At 38.3% G+C, this 17,359-nt stretch overlaps 1 long non-coding RNA gene across 1 annotated transcript in view; it reads right to left on the bottom strand.

Annotated features, from left to right (window-relative positions):
- Positions 1 to 994: 994 nt before the first annotated feature.
- LOC113436992 (uncharacterized) overlaps positions 995 to 17,359 on the bottom strand; it is a 118,194-nt gene continuing 101,829 nt past the window's right edge. The window contains exon 2 of the long non-coding RNA XR_003374158.2: positions 995 to 2,052. This is a non-coding gene — a long non-coding RNA (uncharacterized LOC113436992). The remainder of the gene's footprint in view (positions 2,053 to 17,359) is intronic.

The following is a 17,359-nucleotide window of genomic DNA, read 5'->3' as shown; positions in this document are numbered from 1 at the left end:
TTCGCTCCAGCCAGAGACTTCCCTGAACTCAGGCGGTCCTACCGCCATCATAGACGACCAGCCTATTTGCGGGATACGCATGCTCCTGGCCGGGGGAAAGGAGTGTTGTGTCTATAGAACTGGCTGGAGTTCCCAACCAGGTCCTCAGTTCGAGCGGGAGCGCCGACTGCTCCCATTGGCTGATGCCGTTTGACAGCCGGCTATAAAAGGAGCTGTCAAACAGCATCAGCTGTTGCCGCCAGCTGGCTGCCAGCCCAGCCTCGGCAGCAGCGGCAACCCGTTATGCTTCGAATAAAGCAATGTTAGCCTTCAGTTCCATGTCTGCCTCGTGTGTCCGCCAGCTACACAACAGATAGATAGATAGATAGATGATAAATGATAGACAGATGATGGATATAGATAGATGATAGATAGATGTGTGAGAGGGAGGAAACGAGGGAGAGAGAGAGAGAGATTCCCTAATGGGAATGTTGCTTCCTTATCCACACTGTTTCCAATTTTTATATTGCTAGTTATAAGAATTTTACCATGTTTAAACATGTGCTAAATTTCTGTATTTGTTAGAAACATTGCCACATTATACCGATTGCTACATTGAAATATTGCTGCATTAAACATTACTATACATTACACTCTATAAATTTATGTTTTAGAAAATCTGTTGTCTTTCAATCCTTAGACTGGAGAGTCTAAATTACCGGCTTTAAGTGAGAAGCAACTGCACTTCTAGTTAAATGATGCTACGTTATAGAGCTCCATAAGGAAAAATTCAAACTGCATTCAAATTAGTAAAGACCAAATCTAGTAATGCTAGAAATGAAAATTAATGAAGATTCAACAAGGATTTATAGACTGCCATACTATGTTAAACTCTTCTTCACCTTGGTGTTATCCAGATGAACTATTTACACCTACCAGAATTTCATCTGTTACAATGAGGAAAGGATATCTTTTTGACTGTCTATATTTTTGGGCCAAAAATCACCATGAGACAAACCTGCAAGTCTTTTATTTCATAAAATTAACTCATAATAAGGACATGCCTAAAAATAAACCCCAAGAGAGACAAACCTGTTCTTCCATTCTCAACTACTGTACATAAATGCAAAGTTTATGGTCTCACAAACAAGACAAAGATACCAGAATGGCAACGGGAATTTTAGTAATTTGCATTGCACTAATACATCATAGCTGAAAGCTAGTAGCGAGAAAAGTTCTGCGTACATAAGGAAGGGATTAATTCTTTTATACTTGTCAGAGACAATAAATTTATTTTGATTTTTTATTAATTTATAACATAAACTAAAAAATACCACAGTAGGAAAATAGGAGAAGGAGAAAGGAAGGGAAAAGTATAGAGGAAAGGGAGAGAAGGAAGAAAACCTTCTGGTGCAGCAGAATAAGATAACAGCAACAAACCGCAACTTTTTACTTTTACATAATAGTGTGAAGTAGCCATTTCTATAACAACAAACCTATTCTAATCGATAGAAACCCAAATTAAAGTTTCATGTTTTTTCCACATCGTCCAGAAATGGCTTCCAAACAGAAACAAAAGTAATTGTGATTTTTTTTCTTTAATCAAAGCAGTCAATTTTGCCATCTCTGCCATCAGCTTTTTCATCCACTATGAGAATCAAAGTGTCCTTCCGTTTTCTGCATAAAGATGACCTTATGCAGAGAAGGTAAATTTCGAATGATCTCTATTTAAATTTATTCCAAAGCTAATTCGAGGTACCATTCACAGTTTTATGGTTTTTGAAGCTTAGATCAAAACTTCGGTGAAGTTGAAGAGATATGAAGATAGGTTTACATGATGGATTTATATATTTTTGGCTTTCCACATGACTAAAGGGGATAGGCTCCAATTTCTTCAGTCACAGTTTGTATCTATTTCAGATCTTGCACACGATGGGCTACAATTCATAAAGCATCAATTTCATAATTTATAAAAAAGGTATTTTCCATCTAGTGAGGTCCTTTCTCCAGAAGCAGTCTTTCTGTCAGCATCTTTCTGGATCCCCATTATCGCTTTCCTTCTGGCACGAAATCCTACGGAGAAAAACAAAAGCAATATAAGTTACAGAAAACAGAATTCCATAGAAATCTAGATTTTTTTTAAAAAATGCAACTACGAGTTTGTTCTCTCAGTGACAAGACACTTAATATTTGCAAGTGAAAGAAAAATATTTATGTACTTATTTATTTATTACATTTTTATGCTGCCCATCTTCCCTATAAGGTGATTCTTGAGCATATGCATGCTTCATTTCAGCCGAAAAGTACCAATCTCATCAATGCAGGTTTCAAACAAAACAAAAAAATTCCATTTGGATATTTAACTGCCATCAGCCCCTGACTATAAACAAACTGGCAAATGAAAGTGAAGAAGCAGAGTGCTAAAAGGAACTTGTCTAATCCTGAATGTTTATAAAGTAAAATGATTAATTAGCAACGGAATGGTCAGGAAGAGAATTCCTCATTCTTTTCCTTAGTCATGGATTCCTCTGAAGCTAATTTCCCTCAGATTTAATGCCAGATCTGAACATAAGCTTTACTCTCTTTGGTAATTCCTTGATTAAGGTATTGTTTTCTGCTTGCTTGTCTCATATTAATCCCTGCTTATCTGGGTATTGGCTGATGGGAGGGGGTCTTTATGTTTCCTTCTTAACTTTTTTATTTTCTCTTTTGATTAGTGTGTAGACATGATTTATTGCTATGTATATCTATTGATGGGTGGTTTGTCTGAATGTCAGTCTTCTAGGAATTTTTGGGATTTGGCTTGGTCTAGGATGCTATGAATTTTATTCTTCCAAAAAGATCCATACTTTTTTGATATATGTAGGGGAGTGCTGTAGGGTCTTAGCAATGAGTCCTGGTATATATTTTCTTCTATTGGGTTCAGAACTCAACTAAAGGAAAATAAAACTCAATGCCACAGTCTATCAGCATGGAAAATGAGTATGCCAATCATGGAATTCTAAAAGGGGATCTAATGTCACTGGCTGATATTTGTAACTGTTTAGTCACAACTCCTTGCCCTTCTAAAAATGCTTTAGGGGAAAAAATGTCTTGAATAGATGCATACTGCTTCTTGTCTGCTAAGTTAAAAATGCCTCCCACCTCAATTTGAAAGCCCAGTAATATATTTGTGTAAAATGTACTTCTAAATTCTTGGGTGGAAGTGTGCAAATTGATCCCTTTGCTCCATGTCAAACTTCTTGCAGAAACCAAAGGATATTTGAAGCATGCCGACGTCTGCCTAAAACTTGAATCAGATCAGCTAATATTTAAAATGGGTTTTAAAGTTTTGACGTGACAGTAAGTCATCTCGTTTATCAGTTGAAAGAAAAGAAAGTGAGGGTGACGTTAATCTCAGATGAAACTGGATTAAAGCAACACAGAACCAAATTCAGGAACTTTCAGCCAGAAATCAAGTAAAGATGGAAACTAGAGCCAAAGAAAGTAGAAAACCAAGAGGGAGGATTGTGTCTAAATAGCCTCCAGGGCAACGCTGGCTGTGTCGTTCCCCTAGAAACATTTGATCAAGGAAAAAAGCGAAGCTTTGGTCCAAGATGCCAACACCAAATGACTGGACAAAACCATGTGGCTCCAGCTGGCACTTCCGTTCTGTTGCTTGGCAACTACATATGCATGACCAAAGATGATCAACAGAAGGCCAGAAGGAAGAGAGGCTACTCAGCCCCTGCACTCAGACAAACAAAACCTGGGAGAGAAAGCTGCTTTAGGAAAGGGGATAGTGGAAAAGGAAATTAGATTGGACAAATTACCCTCGCACACACCGTTTGTAGGCTAAACAAGTGGGCTCTGTTGCCTCTTGAGTGGCTCACAAGTAGTACATTCTAGTATCTGGACAATGTTTGACTAGCATGAGGCCTTGGTCCAAAAATTAACCCTTTGTTCCTTATAACATTGTGTATAAACTATTTGGCCTCATGCAAATAAGGAGATGCCAACTTTTGGCTTATAGCAGGACATGGGGACTGCTAGAAAGAAAAAGAATGTTATAATCCACCATTTTTATTAGTTTAAAAAAGCTACCTGAGAAAGAGTATGATCCTCAGTTTTGTGGAAGAAGTTGCTATATCCTTTCTATACCGTAAACAACAAATCTTATGAAGCATTAAAGACTAGTGTACCACCTGTCAAAAGATAATTCAAATACCTATCCTAAAGGATAGCACAAAGCAAATGAGAACAGACCACATTATGCTTATCATCCAAACTGTCCCAGTATTACTCTTGTTGGCAAATTTTAAAAATGGACACTGATCTGTGGCCCAGAATATCACATAATAAGACATTAATTTACTTGTGGTTTTGGATATCACACAATACAGATAGTCCTCGACTTAACATTTGTTTAGTGACCGTTCAGTTACGATGGCACTGAAAAATGCGACCTATGACTGGTCATAGCATCCCCATGGTCATGTGATTAAAATTCAGACACTTGGCAACAGGCGTGTATTTAAGATAGTTGCACTTTCGACGACCATGTAACCCCCATTTCTAACTTTCCCAGCTGGCTTCCAGCAAGCACAGCCAATGGGGGAATCCGGATTCACTGAAGAATGGCATGAGTCACTTATCAATTGCAGTGATTTGCTTAACAACGGTGGAGAAAAGGTTGTAACATGGGGCAAAACTCACTTAGCAACTGTCTTGATTAGCAATGGAAATTTTTGATCCAAAATACCTGTAAACTACTAACCTGATAAGGGCTGATACTGCAATAAATGCAAGCTCAAATCCTCACTGACCACAAAGATTCTGGTTGACTTGGACCACTCACTACCTGTCAGTCCAATTTACTACAAGAAAGTGTGGTGAGAGAAAATGGGGAAATAACAGCAATAAACAAACAAACAAAGCCCCTGCATCTGCTACTGATACCCTACTCTGCTCCTTTCATGAAACACTTCATTACATGCCTTATCAGCACAAGCTGCAGCAAAGGCCATGAGCTAGACTGTCATGATAATGATCGATAAGACAAACTCATGGAGAAAAACCCTGAATGAACCATTTACCATTATGACAATTCAGCTGCGATCAGAGTCCATAAAATCAAGATATCTAAGATTGTGCATGGAAAACAGTTGCTCTGTTATCTGATCCCCCAGACGGGTTGCTTCTTTCTTTCAACTGAAGGAGTGTTACCATAAAAGATCAATGCTATTTCTTGAAATGCCTCACCTAGATCTAATCTCGAGAGCCCGACAGACTTCCTGAGGGTAAACAGGTATGGCAATCATCTTGCCAAAGAATTGGTTTCCCCCTTTCAGAGGAAAGCAGGTGATGTAATGAGCTATCATCTCAAATTGGGTTCCAACTGATCAGAAGACAGGAACCAGAGAGGGTTCTCAGACTCTCTCAGACTCTCCTAGAATTCAGGAACACAAAAATACATCATAAGATTTTATATTTGCTGCAGATATATTAATGCTTAGTCATGCATTTTTTATCCTTAATCCTGACATTTAACTTGCTTCATTTCTATACAGAGACAAATTTACTGACAACATCAGAATTTCGCATCTCAGCTTCAGAAGTCAATTTTCACAACCAAGAGTTTTCTGGCTTTAGCCATTATGGTTGTTATTTTTTATCTCACATTTTTGATATATTTGGGACAATATAAAGTAGTGAACATATCTAATACCTTTCTTCTAGCTTCCCCAACAACCTTGTGAGGGGAGTTGGATTGAGGGAGAGTGACTAGCACCTTAACCACTGTACCAAACTGGCTCTCCATAATCCATGTAGCCATGATCAAACCATGAGAAGATCCTAACATCCAAAGCAGAAGTGACTACGTATCTCTACTAATACTGTAAATTTTGTTACAGTTTTGATCTACAGCATATCTTCACCCTCAGGTGTTCACAATTCTACCTGTGTAACATTTGTATACCATAATTTGTACGGATGTGCCAGTCTCTATAACAGTTATTTCTTCTTCCCTTTTGCCATGTAGTATTTAGAAACGAAAAATTGTTTCTTGGCACAGTTGCGAATTAACAGCTTGAAAAACACTATTCAAGAACTAAAAGTATGCTTACAGAATAGCTTCGTTCTTCTTGTTGGATATGTGTGTGAATAAGCACAGAGAGATAATTCCATGTATCACTGAATTAACCTGTGTTTTAAAAAAAAATCTACTGTGGTATCTTGGTACTTTGTTCATTGATTCTGGGAGCCTTGATAAGTACCAAAAATGACTAGTACCAAACAAATTTTCCCATAAATAATAAATGAGGGAACCAACACTGACACCAACACAGTTCTAGCTTGCATGTCAAGTACCAAACAAGTGATGAGTACCGGGACAAAATTTTAATGTCAAAATGCGTTGAATACCAAATTCAATGAGTTTCAAAGCAGTCAAGTATCAAGGTATGACTGTATATGTCTTTCTAATGTTCAGCAGAAAAAAAATGTTTTTTGTTTATCCTGCCTTTTTATTTCATGTACAACTCAAGGGGGCGAACATACCTAATACAGGTAGTCCTCAACTTAAGACCACAAATGAACCCAAAATTTCTGTTGTTCAGTGAAATATTTGTTAAGTGAGGTTTGTCCCATTTTACAACCTTTCTTGCTGCAGTTGTTAAGTGATTCACTGCAGTTGATAAGTGAATAACCTGGTTGTAACCTGATTGTGAATCTGGCTTCCTCATTGACTTTTCTTGTTCGAAGGTCGCAAAATGGGATCACGTGACCCCAGGACAGTGCAACCATCGTAAATATGAATCAGCTGCTAAGCATCTGAATTTGATCACATGACCATGGAGGTGTTACCTTGGTGCAAAGGTCGTAACTGTGAAAAATGGTTGTAAGTCACTTTTTTGCAGTGCCATTGTAACTTTGAACAGTCACTAAATGAACTGTTGTGCGTCAAAGACTACCTGTACTCTTTCCTCTTCCTATTTTCCCCTTAACAACCACTAAGTGAGGTTGGGTGGCCTGAGGAACTGGCCCAAAGTCAGACTGGCCCAAAGTCACTCAGCCAGTTTTCACACCCAAGGCAGCACTAGAAATCATCATCTCTTGGTTTCTAGGCCAGCAACTTCATCACTACATCAAATGGCTCTCTTTTTTCATTTTTATTTTGATTGAATGCGGTAGAAATTTGCTACATGTATTTACAAAAGATCTGCTTTTTCCAGGGAATTTAATCAGAAATAGATGAAGGTACAATAGATGGATTGTATGTCAGTGTGGAGATGGAATCTGGCTTTTGCTCATAGTAGCAAGAACTATGCATGATTTGGTCTTCTTATAGCACTTTGTCCAAATTCAGTTCCTTTAGGCTTAGGGGTGCTGCCTAAGCAGATGACAGGTCCACTTGTTGTGTATGACAGAACAGGCAGTGCTGATAAAAGGGCCATTCTTGTTCAACACTCATTTCAGGAGTAAGGCAGAAAGAAGCATTTTATGACTGGCAGAATAATACTTTGTGGAATTAAATTTAGTCTGTGAGGTGAACTCCATTTAAAAGTTGATCTTAATATCTTGACAAAGCACAACTTTTATTTGAGCTACAGATCTTTCACTACATCCGGGGATTTTTCCTAAATGAATGAGTGGTATTCACCAATATCTTAGGACTGCACTCACACCCATTTTTTTTGCCTGGTAAGTTAGAAGTACTTGTACCTAATAACCTACCCAGACCTCGAAATCCACCAAAAGTGAACATCAGGTAATGTACAGTATCCCACATCAAGACATCTCAGATTCTCCAAGCTTACAGCTTTCTCACAGAGATGAAAGCCTAGTTTGTGAGCGCATATTTAAACTCCTAGATCTGGGAGCTCCCAGAACTACAAACTCACATGTTAGTGAGGTTGAATGATGAAACCAATGCAGGCCACCCCTGCAGTAGAGCAGGAGATCTCCAGGGTCAAGAATCCTGGCCTTGCAGCCCACACTCACTTCTGCACCAACCACCAAGTCGCAGAGACTCTCTGAGGCCTTCAGAGGAGGAGTTATAAACTGCTGGCCTCTATACAAGGGCACAAGCTGTAAATGAGCAAAAATCACCTCAATCAGCAGGACAGGAAGACAACTTCATCCAGAGAAAACAAGGAAAGAGACAAGGATGAAATAATGATGTGTATCTAGATTTATCTGCTTGCCATTAACTTCTCCTGCTCCTCCACCTTGTTCTATTCAGCCAACATATGCTTAGCAGCGCTCGAGATATTCTCTTAGCTAATTCATTTGGGGTGTTTTTCTGATTCGGGGAAAGAAAGGAAAAAGAACTTGTCAGGACATGGAATTTTGTTTACCTCCAAAGCTGTGTGGGCTGCAAAGCAAAGCAGGAAAGGAAATTATTCTGGCAGTTTTAATCATACAGACTTCCCCTGGCAATTACTAAGTCTTAATCCTACCACCCATTCCCTTAATTTTGGCCCTTGAGTTCTGAATGTAACCACTCCGCTATTTCCATCCATTTTAGTAACCTCCTACTCATGCAAATATGTGCCATAGAAGAGAACTTCACTTTGGTGAGCAGATACCATCTGCTTGGCACTCTATTTCTGAGTTTGCTTGAAGTGTGGTAAATCCATTAATTATGGATATAACAGAAATGTATATGCAGATGCATCCAGAACAAAGTTCTTTTTCAAACTTGTGTTCAAGCAATGAGGAAGGAAGGAAGGAAGGAAGGAAGGAAGGAAGGAAGACCAAGGTTATCTTCAAAAGGTATAGGAATGTGATATAATGAGGCATTGCTTGTTGGCTAAGCTATCTGAAAATTGATCTTTACTTTACATTTGAAATGCCCCCAATAAAATACATTCTTATTCTGAAGGATTGACATTGTAGTATTATAATAAAATCAAGTACGTAGGTGTTCAAAATAATTCTCAACTTCCACTTCCTGCTCCACTCCATTCCACTTCCTGCTCCACTTCTCCACTTCCATTCTGAAAATCTTACTGCTTCACAATGGAAAAAACTGAGGTGCACCAAAACACCCTGATACCTGAAGTGGAGCTGTCAGACATTGTGTAATATAAAGAAAATCTACAATATTTTCTCTGTATGGACAAGAGTCTGGGCCTAAATTGGCTACATGGGGCGTGTCAAACTTTTCAACTTTCAATTTCCAACCATTGGGGTGCACAAAAATTGTGGACACGCCTTGGGGATTGTAAAGGTGTTTTGGTTACTTTAATATAATTTAGACATGCTTGGTAAGTATCTACATAAATATCATAACTTTTTAACATTGTGTTTGTTTCATTTCCATTGGGGTGATGGAACAGAATATTCAAACAGCACAAGAAGTTCACAGACTCTGGGAAAGTGCCTTTTGCCAGCTTAGAATTAAAATCTCAGATAAGCCATTACGGCATTAAATGCCTAATAGACTATTTTCTCCAGAAGAGAGAAACTTATAAAGGAGAAAACTCAGGCTGAAGGGGAGAGTGGGTCAATTACTGGATTCAAAGATACAAGTTTGAAGAAGTTAATGAATCAGAAGCTCGGTAAATCTGGACCAGCCATTCCCAATTTCATGGCTACAGCTTTTGTGGATTACAGGTTGTTGAGAGTTTTCTCTCCAAAACCAGGTTAGAAAGGCTAGGCTAGATATTTAGCGGCTTGTTCCACGTTTAGAGTTACATTGGAATGAGAATTTGGCCAGCTGTTACTGCTTCAACCACTATATCATTTGATCTGAAACCAGAACCTGATTTTTAAAAAGTTAAGATGGAGACCACAGAATTGTGATCAAAGACCCACCTGAATTTTGAATGTCACATGTGTACCACATTTAAAAATGGGGGAACTTTGATCACACTTCCATGACTGCCATTTTGACTTTTTTTTTTTAGCATACCCAAGGACATCCCTGACTCAAAAAAGATTAAAGTACTACTATTTTTCTACTACTGAAATGTATGTATCAATTTGAAGTACTGAGTCCATTCTTGGCTACAGCTTTCCAGTATTTTGTGTTAAATAGTAAAATGCTTGTAGGGCCTGTGTTTACTTAAGAAACTAATCAGAGGTTAGTTATTTAAATATGCTATTAAATATGTTTTGTTGATTATTTTAATGCCATAGCCAGTAAACAGGAATGCTTGCAGTACCATGGAATATCAATGCAAAATGGAGAAAATCATACACTCTTCTGTTTTCACCTCCAACTTGGCCAAATCTAGCCCGCACAGAAGGGTATGACCATGATGGGATAAAACAGATTGAAGACAGGAACAGAAACATGGCCCTCTATAAACATGGCCCTCTATAAATATATTGTTTGATTGATTGGTTTTTTTTTTAATCCCACCTTTATTATTTAATAAGTAACACAAGGTGGCAAACCTACTTAATACTGCTACTCCTCCTATTTTCCCACAACAATCACCATGCGAGATGAATTGAGCTTTGTGAGAGAGTGACTGGCCCAAAGTCACACAGCCAGTTTCCATGCCTAAAATGGGATTAGAACTCAGCCCCCTGCTTTCTAGGCCAGCTATAGTAGACCTACTATCAACATCATGTTACCCCAACTATCAAAATTGTATCAGCAGAGTAAATGCTGAGAAATGGGGTGGGATTCATTCAGGCTGAATACTGATAACTAGTGTCAGATTCTTCAATCATCCAGCTTTCGAAACTGTCCCTCTGCAAAAGTTATGGTTAGGGTTGATATAATTCTACTGGTATCGGACAGTTCCTGCCATGAAGCACACCTCCTGAATAAGTGATGTTGAAAACTGGCTTACTGACTCCAGATTTCTTTCAATTTAATTACCACCTGCACCTCCTAGTGTTCAGGAATGATTTGAGAAGGAAGACGAGGTTAAACTTTGGTGAAAAGAAAATAAGCAGGTATTTTACTTCTGAGATAAAGATGTATTTCTGTATTTATTACCACATTTTGCTGGTAACTGATTAATAAATAACCATGCTCCAGACAGGTGCTGTCTGCTAAGCTTTAGCACTTCTTGTTTAGATGAAAGTTGAGTCACTTCCTTTTATGTTAGCAAATGAAAGATGTGTCACAGAAAGAACAGATCATTTTACAATGAAAGGAAACAATAACTTTTTCACACATTCATCCAGCATTTCCACGTAGAAATTTTATACGGGCTGGTTAACGCAATGATGCTTGATGCCATAAACTATAGAAAACCAGGAATCGTTTAACAGAAGCAAAAAAAAAAAAAGTTGATCTGAATCATATACCCTAGATCAGGGGTGTCAAACTCAAGACCCGGGGGGCAGATCTGGCCCATGGGGTGCTTAGATTCGGCCTGTGAGGCTGCCCTGGAAACAGTGAAGAACTGGTCTGTGGTACCTCTACCAGTGAAAACGGAGCTCAAGGCTGTTGTAGCCAAAAACAGAGATTGGGAGCCCGTTTTTCCAGGCAGAGCACTTGGGCCGCCACAGGCACCCCCAACACAAGCAATGTCGAGCTGGCCATGTCCACACACCCCTCCGAGGTCAAACACAACCCTGATGCAGCCCTCAATGAAATTAAGTTTGACACCCCTGCCCTAGATCCAAACATAGGAATCTAATGATTGTGGCTGCTTTTGTGATATTTGCACAGCCGTTACCCTTTACCCCACTGCGATTTTATCTACTTGGACATCATCGATGTATGCATCATTGACCTATGATAAGTAAATGCTCTCTTGTAACAGGTGGGCATGGGAAATACATTAAAGGCCTGATCTTAATATTTGACAGGAATTTAAGTCTAAAATAGGCAACCTGATTTCTTTCTCCCAAACAGCTGCAGTTGTGAATTGTTATTATAAGTAAAATCTCCTCTGTAAAATAATTCTGCCACAAGCTTCTTTGGAACTGGATTAATACTTTACCCCAAAGGAATTTATAGTAAAAAGAATGCTAGCCACAAGTGAAGTCCATCTACCATTAATCCTACATACCAAAGAAATCTGCTGAAGGGAAGGGGAAGTGTTTTTCTTTTTCTTTTCTTTTACAACACACAAGGTCACTCAGCCATCTCTTTCAACTTGTTTCCACTTCTAAAAAGCTAGCAAGCTATCGGCAGCACTGGCCTATTTACAAAGTTTTCTTATTTTTCCCTTGTGCTTCCTAGAAGGACATTGTAACATGCAACTTTGTAATTCTAAGTATTACCAAGGTAAAAGGAATAATACTTTTTTTTTTTTGCAAACTACACAGTACTGCTATTACCATGTTAGGCTTTTAAAAAAAAAAAAACTCAAATATGATAGAAGAGATCCTCCTTTAACCTTGCATTTTAAAAAAGAAAGTGTAACGCCCATCTGCCCCCATATAGCCTTGTGAATATTTGTTTGGATTTAAAACTTTCCTACTAAGAAAGTGCCATACTGAATTTCCCAGGCAAAAAAAGCATTAGCACAACCCAGACGAATGGAACTATTTCTCCCTGTGTATCCTTTCCTCTAACCGAATGATATGAAAGAGTAAAGGCAAAAATATTCAATTTAACAGATCTCATCAGCAAGGTGATGTTAACAGAGATCTCAACAGCAAGGTAAATCAACTGGAAATCGCCTTTCCAGCAAAACATTCAGCAGAAGTGGTTCTCCCTGCCTATCTAAGTCAAGGCCTCATCTACCTATTGGTTGCTCCTTGGTCTGACAAAAGGAAATGAATCAGCCACCTGTCCACTTTTTTTCTTTTTTTGCAAACTTGTTAACTTCCCGCACTCGAGGTTCAAATTGAAGAAGAGGATCTCATTTGGCCACAAGCCTCACAAACTGCGTTTTACATTTGCTTAATTGGTTAGAAGGATGCTGTTGTAGACTGAAAAAGATAATTACCTTCAGCACAACAAATAACAATTTAACTCAAATCAGGATTCCCTTCTTGGCTATAGCCTGGCCTATTCACTGCACTTAAGAAGCATATCATTTCTTCAAACAGAGTATGTGTCATATCTGAACTGACATGCTGGTGAAAGAATGAAGAAAATTGCCTTCTCTTTGGTTTCTAAAACAAGATAATAAACACCAAGATGATGTTAAATTGGTCTAAACCACATTGCTTCAGGAGGCAACTGGATTTCTTCACTGAAGTTTCTTCCCCAATTCGAGGAATGGCGAAGTCTAAAACTGCTAGGTTGACAGAAGTTTTAGTTTTAAACTACAGGTTTTTTGCCCATCCACTGTCAGTTTTTACCATTTTACAATCCTGTCCAAACATCACAATTCTTCCTTAGATGATACCAAGGCAGACCCATACACATGGCTCCCAGTGTTTTTAAAATACTTTAAGAAGGGTTTCTATGCAGTTTCAGACTGTTTCTATTCTATTCATATTTCCTCAGAAAAAACCCACTTCCATGGCTGCAGGACTTCATCTCTCTGGTCTCAGCATATGCCCTTTACATGTCCGTCTGTTTATTTGATTTGTCCTTCACCATTCATTTAAGATTTTCTTAGTTGGTACTCAAGCAGCTTGTCAGGAGACGTTGCTTTGAAGTCAGGACTAAAAAATTTATGTATAAACTGTCACTTGGGCCAGATAAGCTATCAAAACAGAAGCCATATAAGGTAATTCCCACTTCTATTGAAGGTGAGCATGCAGCAATCTCATTTTGGATGACATGTGCCAAGTAAACCCACCTAAAGACAACAACCTTGATATCTTCTTGCTATTACAACTGTATGGATAACACATTGCCACTTGGGTTCTTGAGGTTATTAATCCTAAAATCAAGATTAAATGAACATAATTACTGCTCTCATAACATGCTGCCCTCAAATAACAATAGGGCTTAAATTAATGGCCTGATTGACATCACATGTTAAAACAATCCATTTTTTTAAAGCCTAGAACATTACACAAATCCAACGCACCACTTAATGCCTAACATGGACCCTCTTCAGGGTTCAGGATATGAAATCCCTCCAACAATCTTATTTCATTCTCTCAGCGTTGATTCTGACTTACATCAGTTATAAATTTAAGCTGTGACCCTGCCATCTCCTCAGTTTCATAGGAAACCATGAAACCATGATGCTGTTTTGAAGTTCTTAAACACACAAGCCTCTACATAGTTTAAACAAAATTCCCTCCTCCCCTCAAAAATCAGGAAATAAATGGAGCCTCATCATAGTTGACATGAGTTGGAGCGGCCTACCTATTTTGCCTCAGTGCCTTGCCCACTGCAGCCCTTGCTACTTACAAAAACAGGTTGCCCAATTCTAGGTTAGAAAGAGTTATTTAGAGTTACATGAAGATTTATGTTTAATGGGATTGCAAGGAGCTGAAGGTCACACCTGAAACCACAAGTAGCAAAAACATTGTAATATATCCTGCCCAATTGTTGCTTCTTGTTGTTTTCTGTTAAGGGAAGAGACTTAAATTCTGATGATGGAAACTGGTACATAATTGACTATATGGTACATTGATTATTGACTATACTGTACCGTACATATGAAGAATGGTTGCAGGCTTTGGGTTTGGCTAGTCTAAAGAAAAGGACTAGAGCGGACATGAAAGCAGTATTCCAGTATTTGAGGGGCTGCCACAAAGAGGAGGGTGTCAACTTATTTTTGAAAGCACCTGAGGGCAGGACAAGAAATAATAGATGGAAACTAATCAAGGAAGGAAGCAACCTGGAATTAAGGAGTAACGTCCTAACAGTGAGGACAATTAACCAGTGGAACAGCTCGCCTTCAGATATTGTGGGTGCTTCATCATTGAAGGTTTTTAAGAAGAGATCTGGACAGTCACTTGTCTGAAATGATATAGGGTCTCCTGCTTGAGCAGGGGGCTGGACTAGAAGACCTCCAAGGTCCCTTCCAGCTCTATTCTGATTGATTGATTACCACTATAATCATGTGTTCACACATACATGTTCTTTGCAAAAGAGGAACATTATTTTTATATCCAGGTAACAGTTGCCCAATCAATGTGGTAAATTAGCATAGCAAAAGACTGCCTAATTATCACAGTGGAGTCCAGGAGTGGATCTGGAAGAAAAATTCATTTGTATCCTCTATGAGACAGGCCTGCAGGTGAAGATTAAAGCCAGCTATAGAGACAGGGTGGAGAAAATGTTTCGGAAACAATCCCCACCCTGCATTTGGCCTTTGGAGAGAGGCAAACCTGAACTTTTCCATGCAGTGTAAAACACAATAAAAGAGAATAAAGCCTTTAACTTAGAAGCCATTTTTCCTAAAATATCAATAGCAATGTTTCTTTAGCACACTCACGTTGCATACATTATCGTTTCAAAGAATAAAACCTTCTATAATCACACGTCTCCGATATGTGTAGTCCATTTCTTTTTAGAACTGCTTTATTTTCCACACACATATACTTTCCCACCCTAAAATATTCATAGTCTAAGTTTTGGGAGGAAATTAGAAACTGAATTCTCAAACCTATTCTCAAATTCCATGTATAAAACCATGAAAAAAAAATGCAAATAACAAAATAGCAAGAGAGGGAAAGGGAATATTTTAACCTTTAGTGGTATCAGGCAGGTTGAAATTTTGAGACCGATAACCATATACATGTGTGTATATCACACGAGTGTTTGCATACTAACTGCTACAGTCCAGACAATTTACATTTCCATAGCATGTAGCTACTGGAAGAGGTCATCTATCATTTTGAGATAAGATCTTATCAGCATGCTTATTACATTCATTTGTATCCTAAGATAAGTTAGAGGTGCTATGCATGCCCTTATTTGGCATTTGGAAACCATGATGCACTGTACTTTAGGGGGTGTGGAAATAAGGTAAAACTCAATTCTAGCAAAGTCTGTAGCCATACTTCGTATCTACACACTTTGTTCTGACTCTCATGTTAATTCTAGATTGAAGTCCCCCTAAAGGAGAATCTTGGGGGTTCTCCTGGGACTTGCAGAACCTCTGGTTTCAGCAAATATGGGGGGTGGGGGGGCAGCTGGTATGTCAGTTACCAGCCTTTTGGGGCCTAGGAAGCCCTTACAACAGTGACTTATGCCCTTTTCACTTTCCATTTAGAATACTGCAACATACAGGCAGGCAGGCCGGAAGGAAGGAAGGAAGTTGTACATCTGTGAAACTACAAGAATGAAGAAGATTTGAATGAAGATTGACTGATCTCATAGAGAATGACATTGAAGGATGCATGCAGGGAAATGAAGACATATTGCAGATTTAATGGTAATGGCAGGGCTAAAACGTATGAATTGTGTTTCACGTCATCTGGGGTTTTTTTTAAAGTTAATTTTCTTCAAGACTACACTTAAAAATTAGAAAAAAAAATAAACGTAACAAAGGATAAAAAGAAACAGGGAAAAAGACAACAAATTTGTATGTTGTTAGGGAAAGAAATTATAATTTGACCTTAGTTCTGATGAGAAACTGATTCTTTGAAATAACTACCATACATTTAAAAACGATAGGAAACGTTCTTTAGGAAACAATGAATAGAAAACAGAATAGCTATTTTTAAGAAGTTATTAATGGTAACTTTAAAATTGGTGAAAGTTTACAAAAGGAACATATTTTGCCAAAGCCAGCTGAATGGCGATATATACAAAATAGTATTGGAAGAAAGATTAGTTTTCCAATGTAATGAATGGAAAGTGGACATCATCAAGGAGGATGTGGAACAAAATGAAGAGTCATGTTACTGAGTGCTACAGACATTTGTGGCATTATGCTAATAGGAAGTTTGAAAATGGATGCTTGATGCTTGGCAGATGATGAAGTAAAAGAGGCAGGGAAAGGAAGGAAGCAGGATGGAAAAACATATACGGCATAATGTGATTAGAAAGAAAAAGCTGCAAAGAAAATAGTCAAAGAAACCAAGAAATTGTTGAGATTAAAAGAAAAAGCCAAAAATGCAGAATGGTTTTGATGAAAATTAAAGCTTGTCTTGGAAATGGGTGCAGAAGACTAAACGAAGCTCCCCCAATAGATTTAATGGAATTGAAAATAAAAAAATTGTAACATGCTTTGAGTTGAAATTAAAGTGATAGAATGCTGGAAGGAGTAGTTTGAAGACTTATATGGAAAGGGTAACGGTATGCCAAGGAATGGAAATGAAATGAGTGCTCTGTTAATATCCAGGAGCCTGATGATGAGGAATGCTTTGAGAATGTTGAATGAAGGCTGCAAGTGTAGACAGTATAACTGGACAATGTTAATATAACATATAACGCATAGACATATTGTTCAACTTAATTAACCTGCCTGCAGTCTAGATCTCTTCTTGCTAATTGGAAGAATGTTATTATTGTCTCCCTGTACAAAAGGAAAGAATGCACATAAATACTACAGAAAGATCTGTTGGTTTAGACTTCCTTGGAAGCTGTTTGGCAATGCATAAATTTTGGGACAAGAAGTCT

This window comes from Pseudonaja textilis, chromosome 2, assembly GCF_049901715.1.
Source record: "Pseudonaja textilis isolate UNSWEBS1 chromosome 2, rPseTex1.2, whole genome shotgun sequence".
Taxonomy (NCBI): Eukaryota; Metazoa; Chordata; class Lepidosauria; order Squamata; family Elapidae; genus Pseudonaja; species Pseudonaja textilis.
The sequence above is the reverse complement of the archived record's forward strand: the minus strand, read 5'-3'. Positions and strand labels throughout refer to the sequence as shown.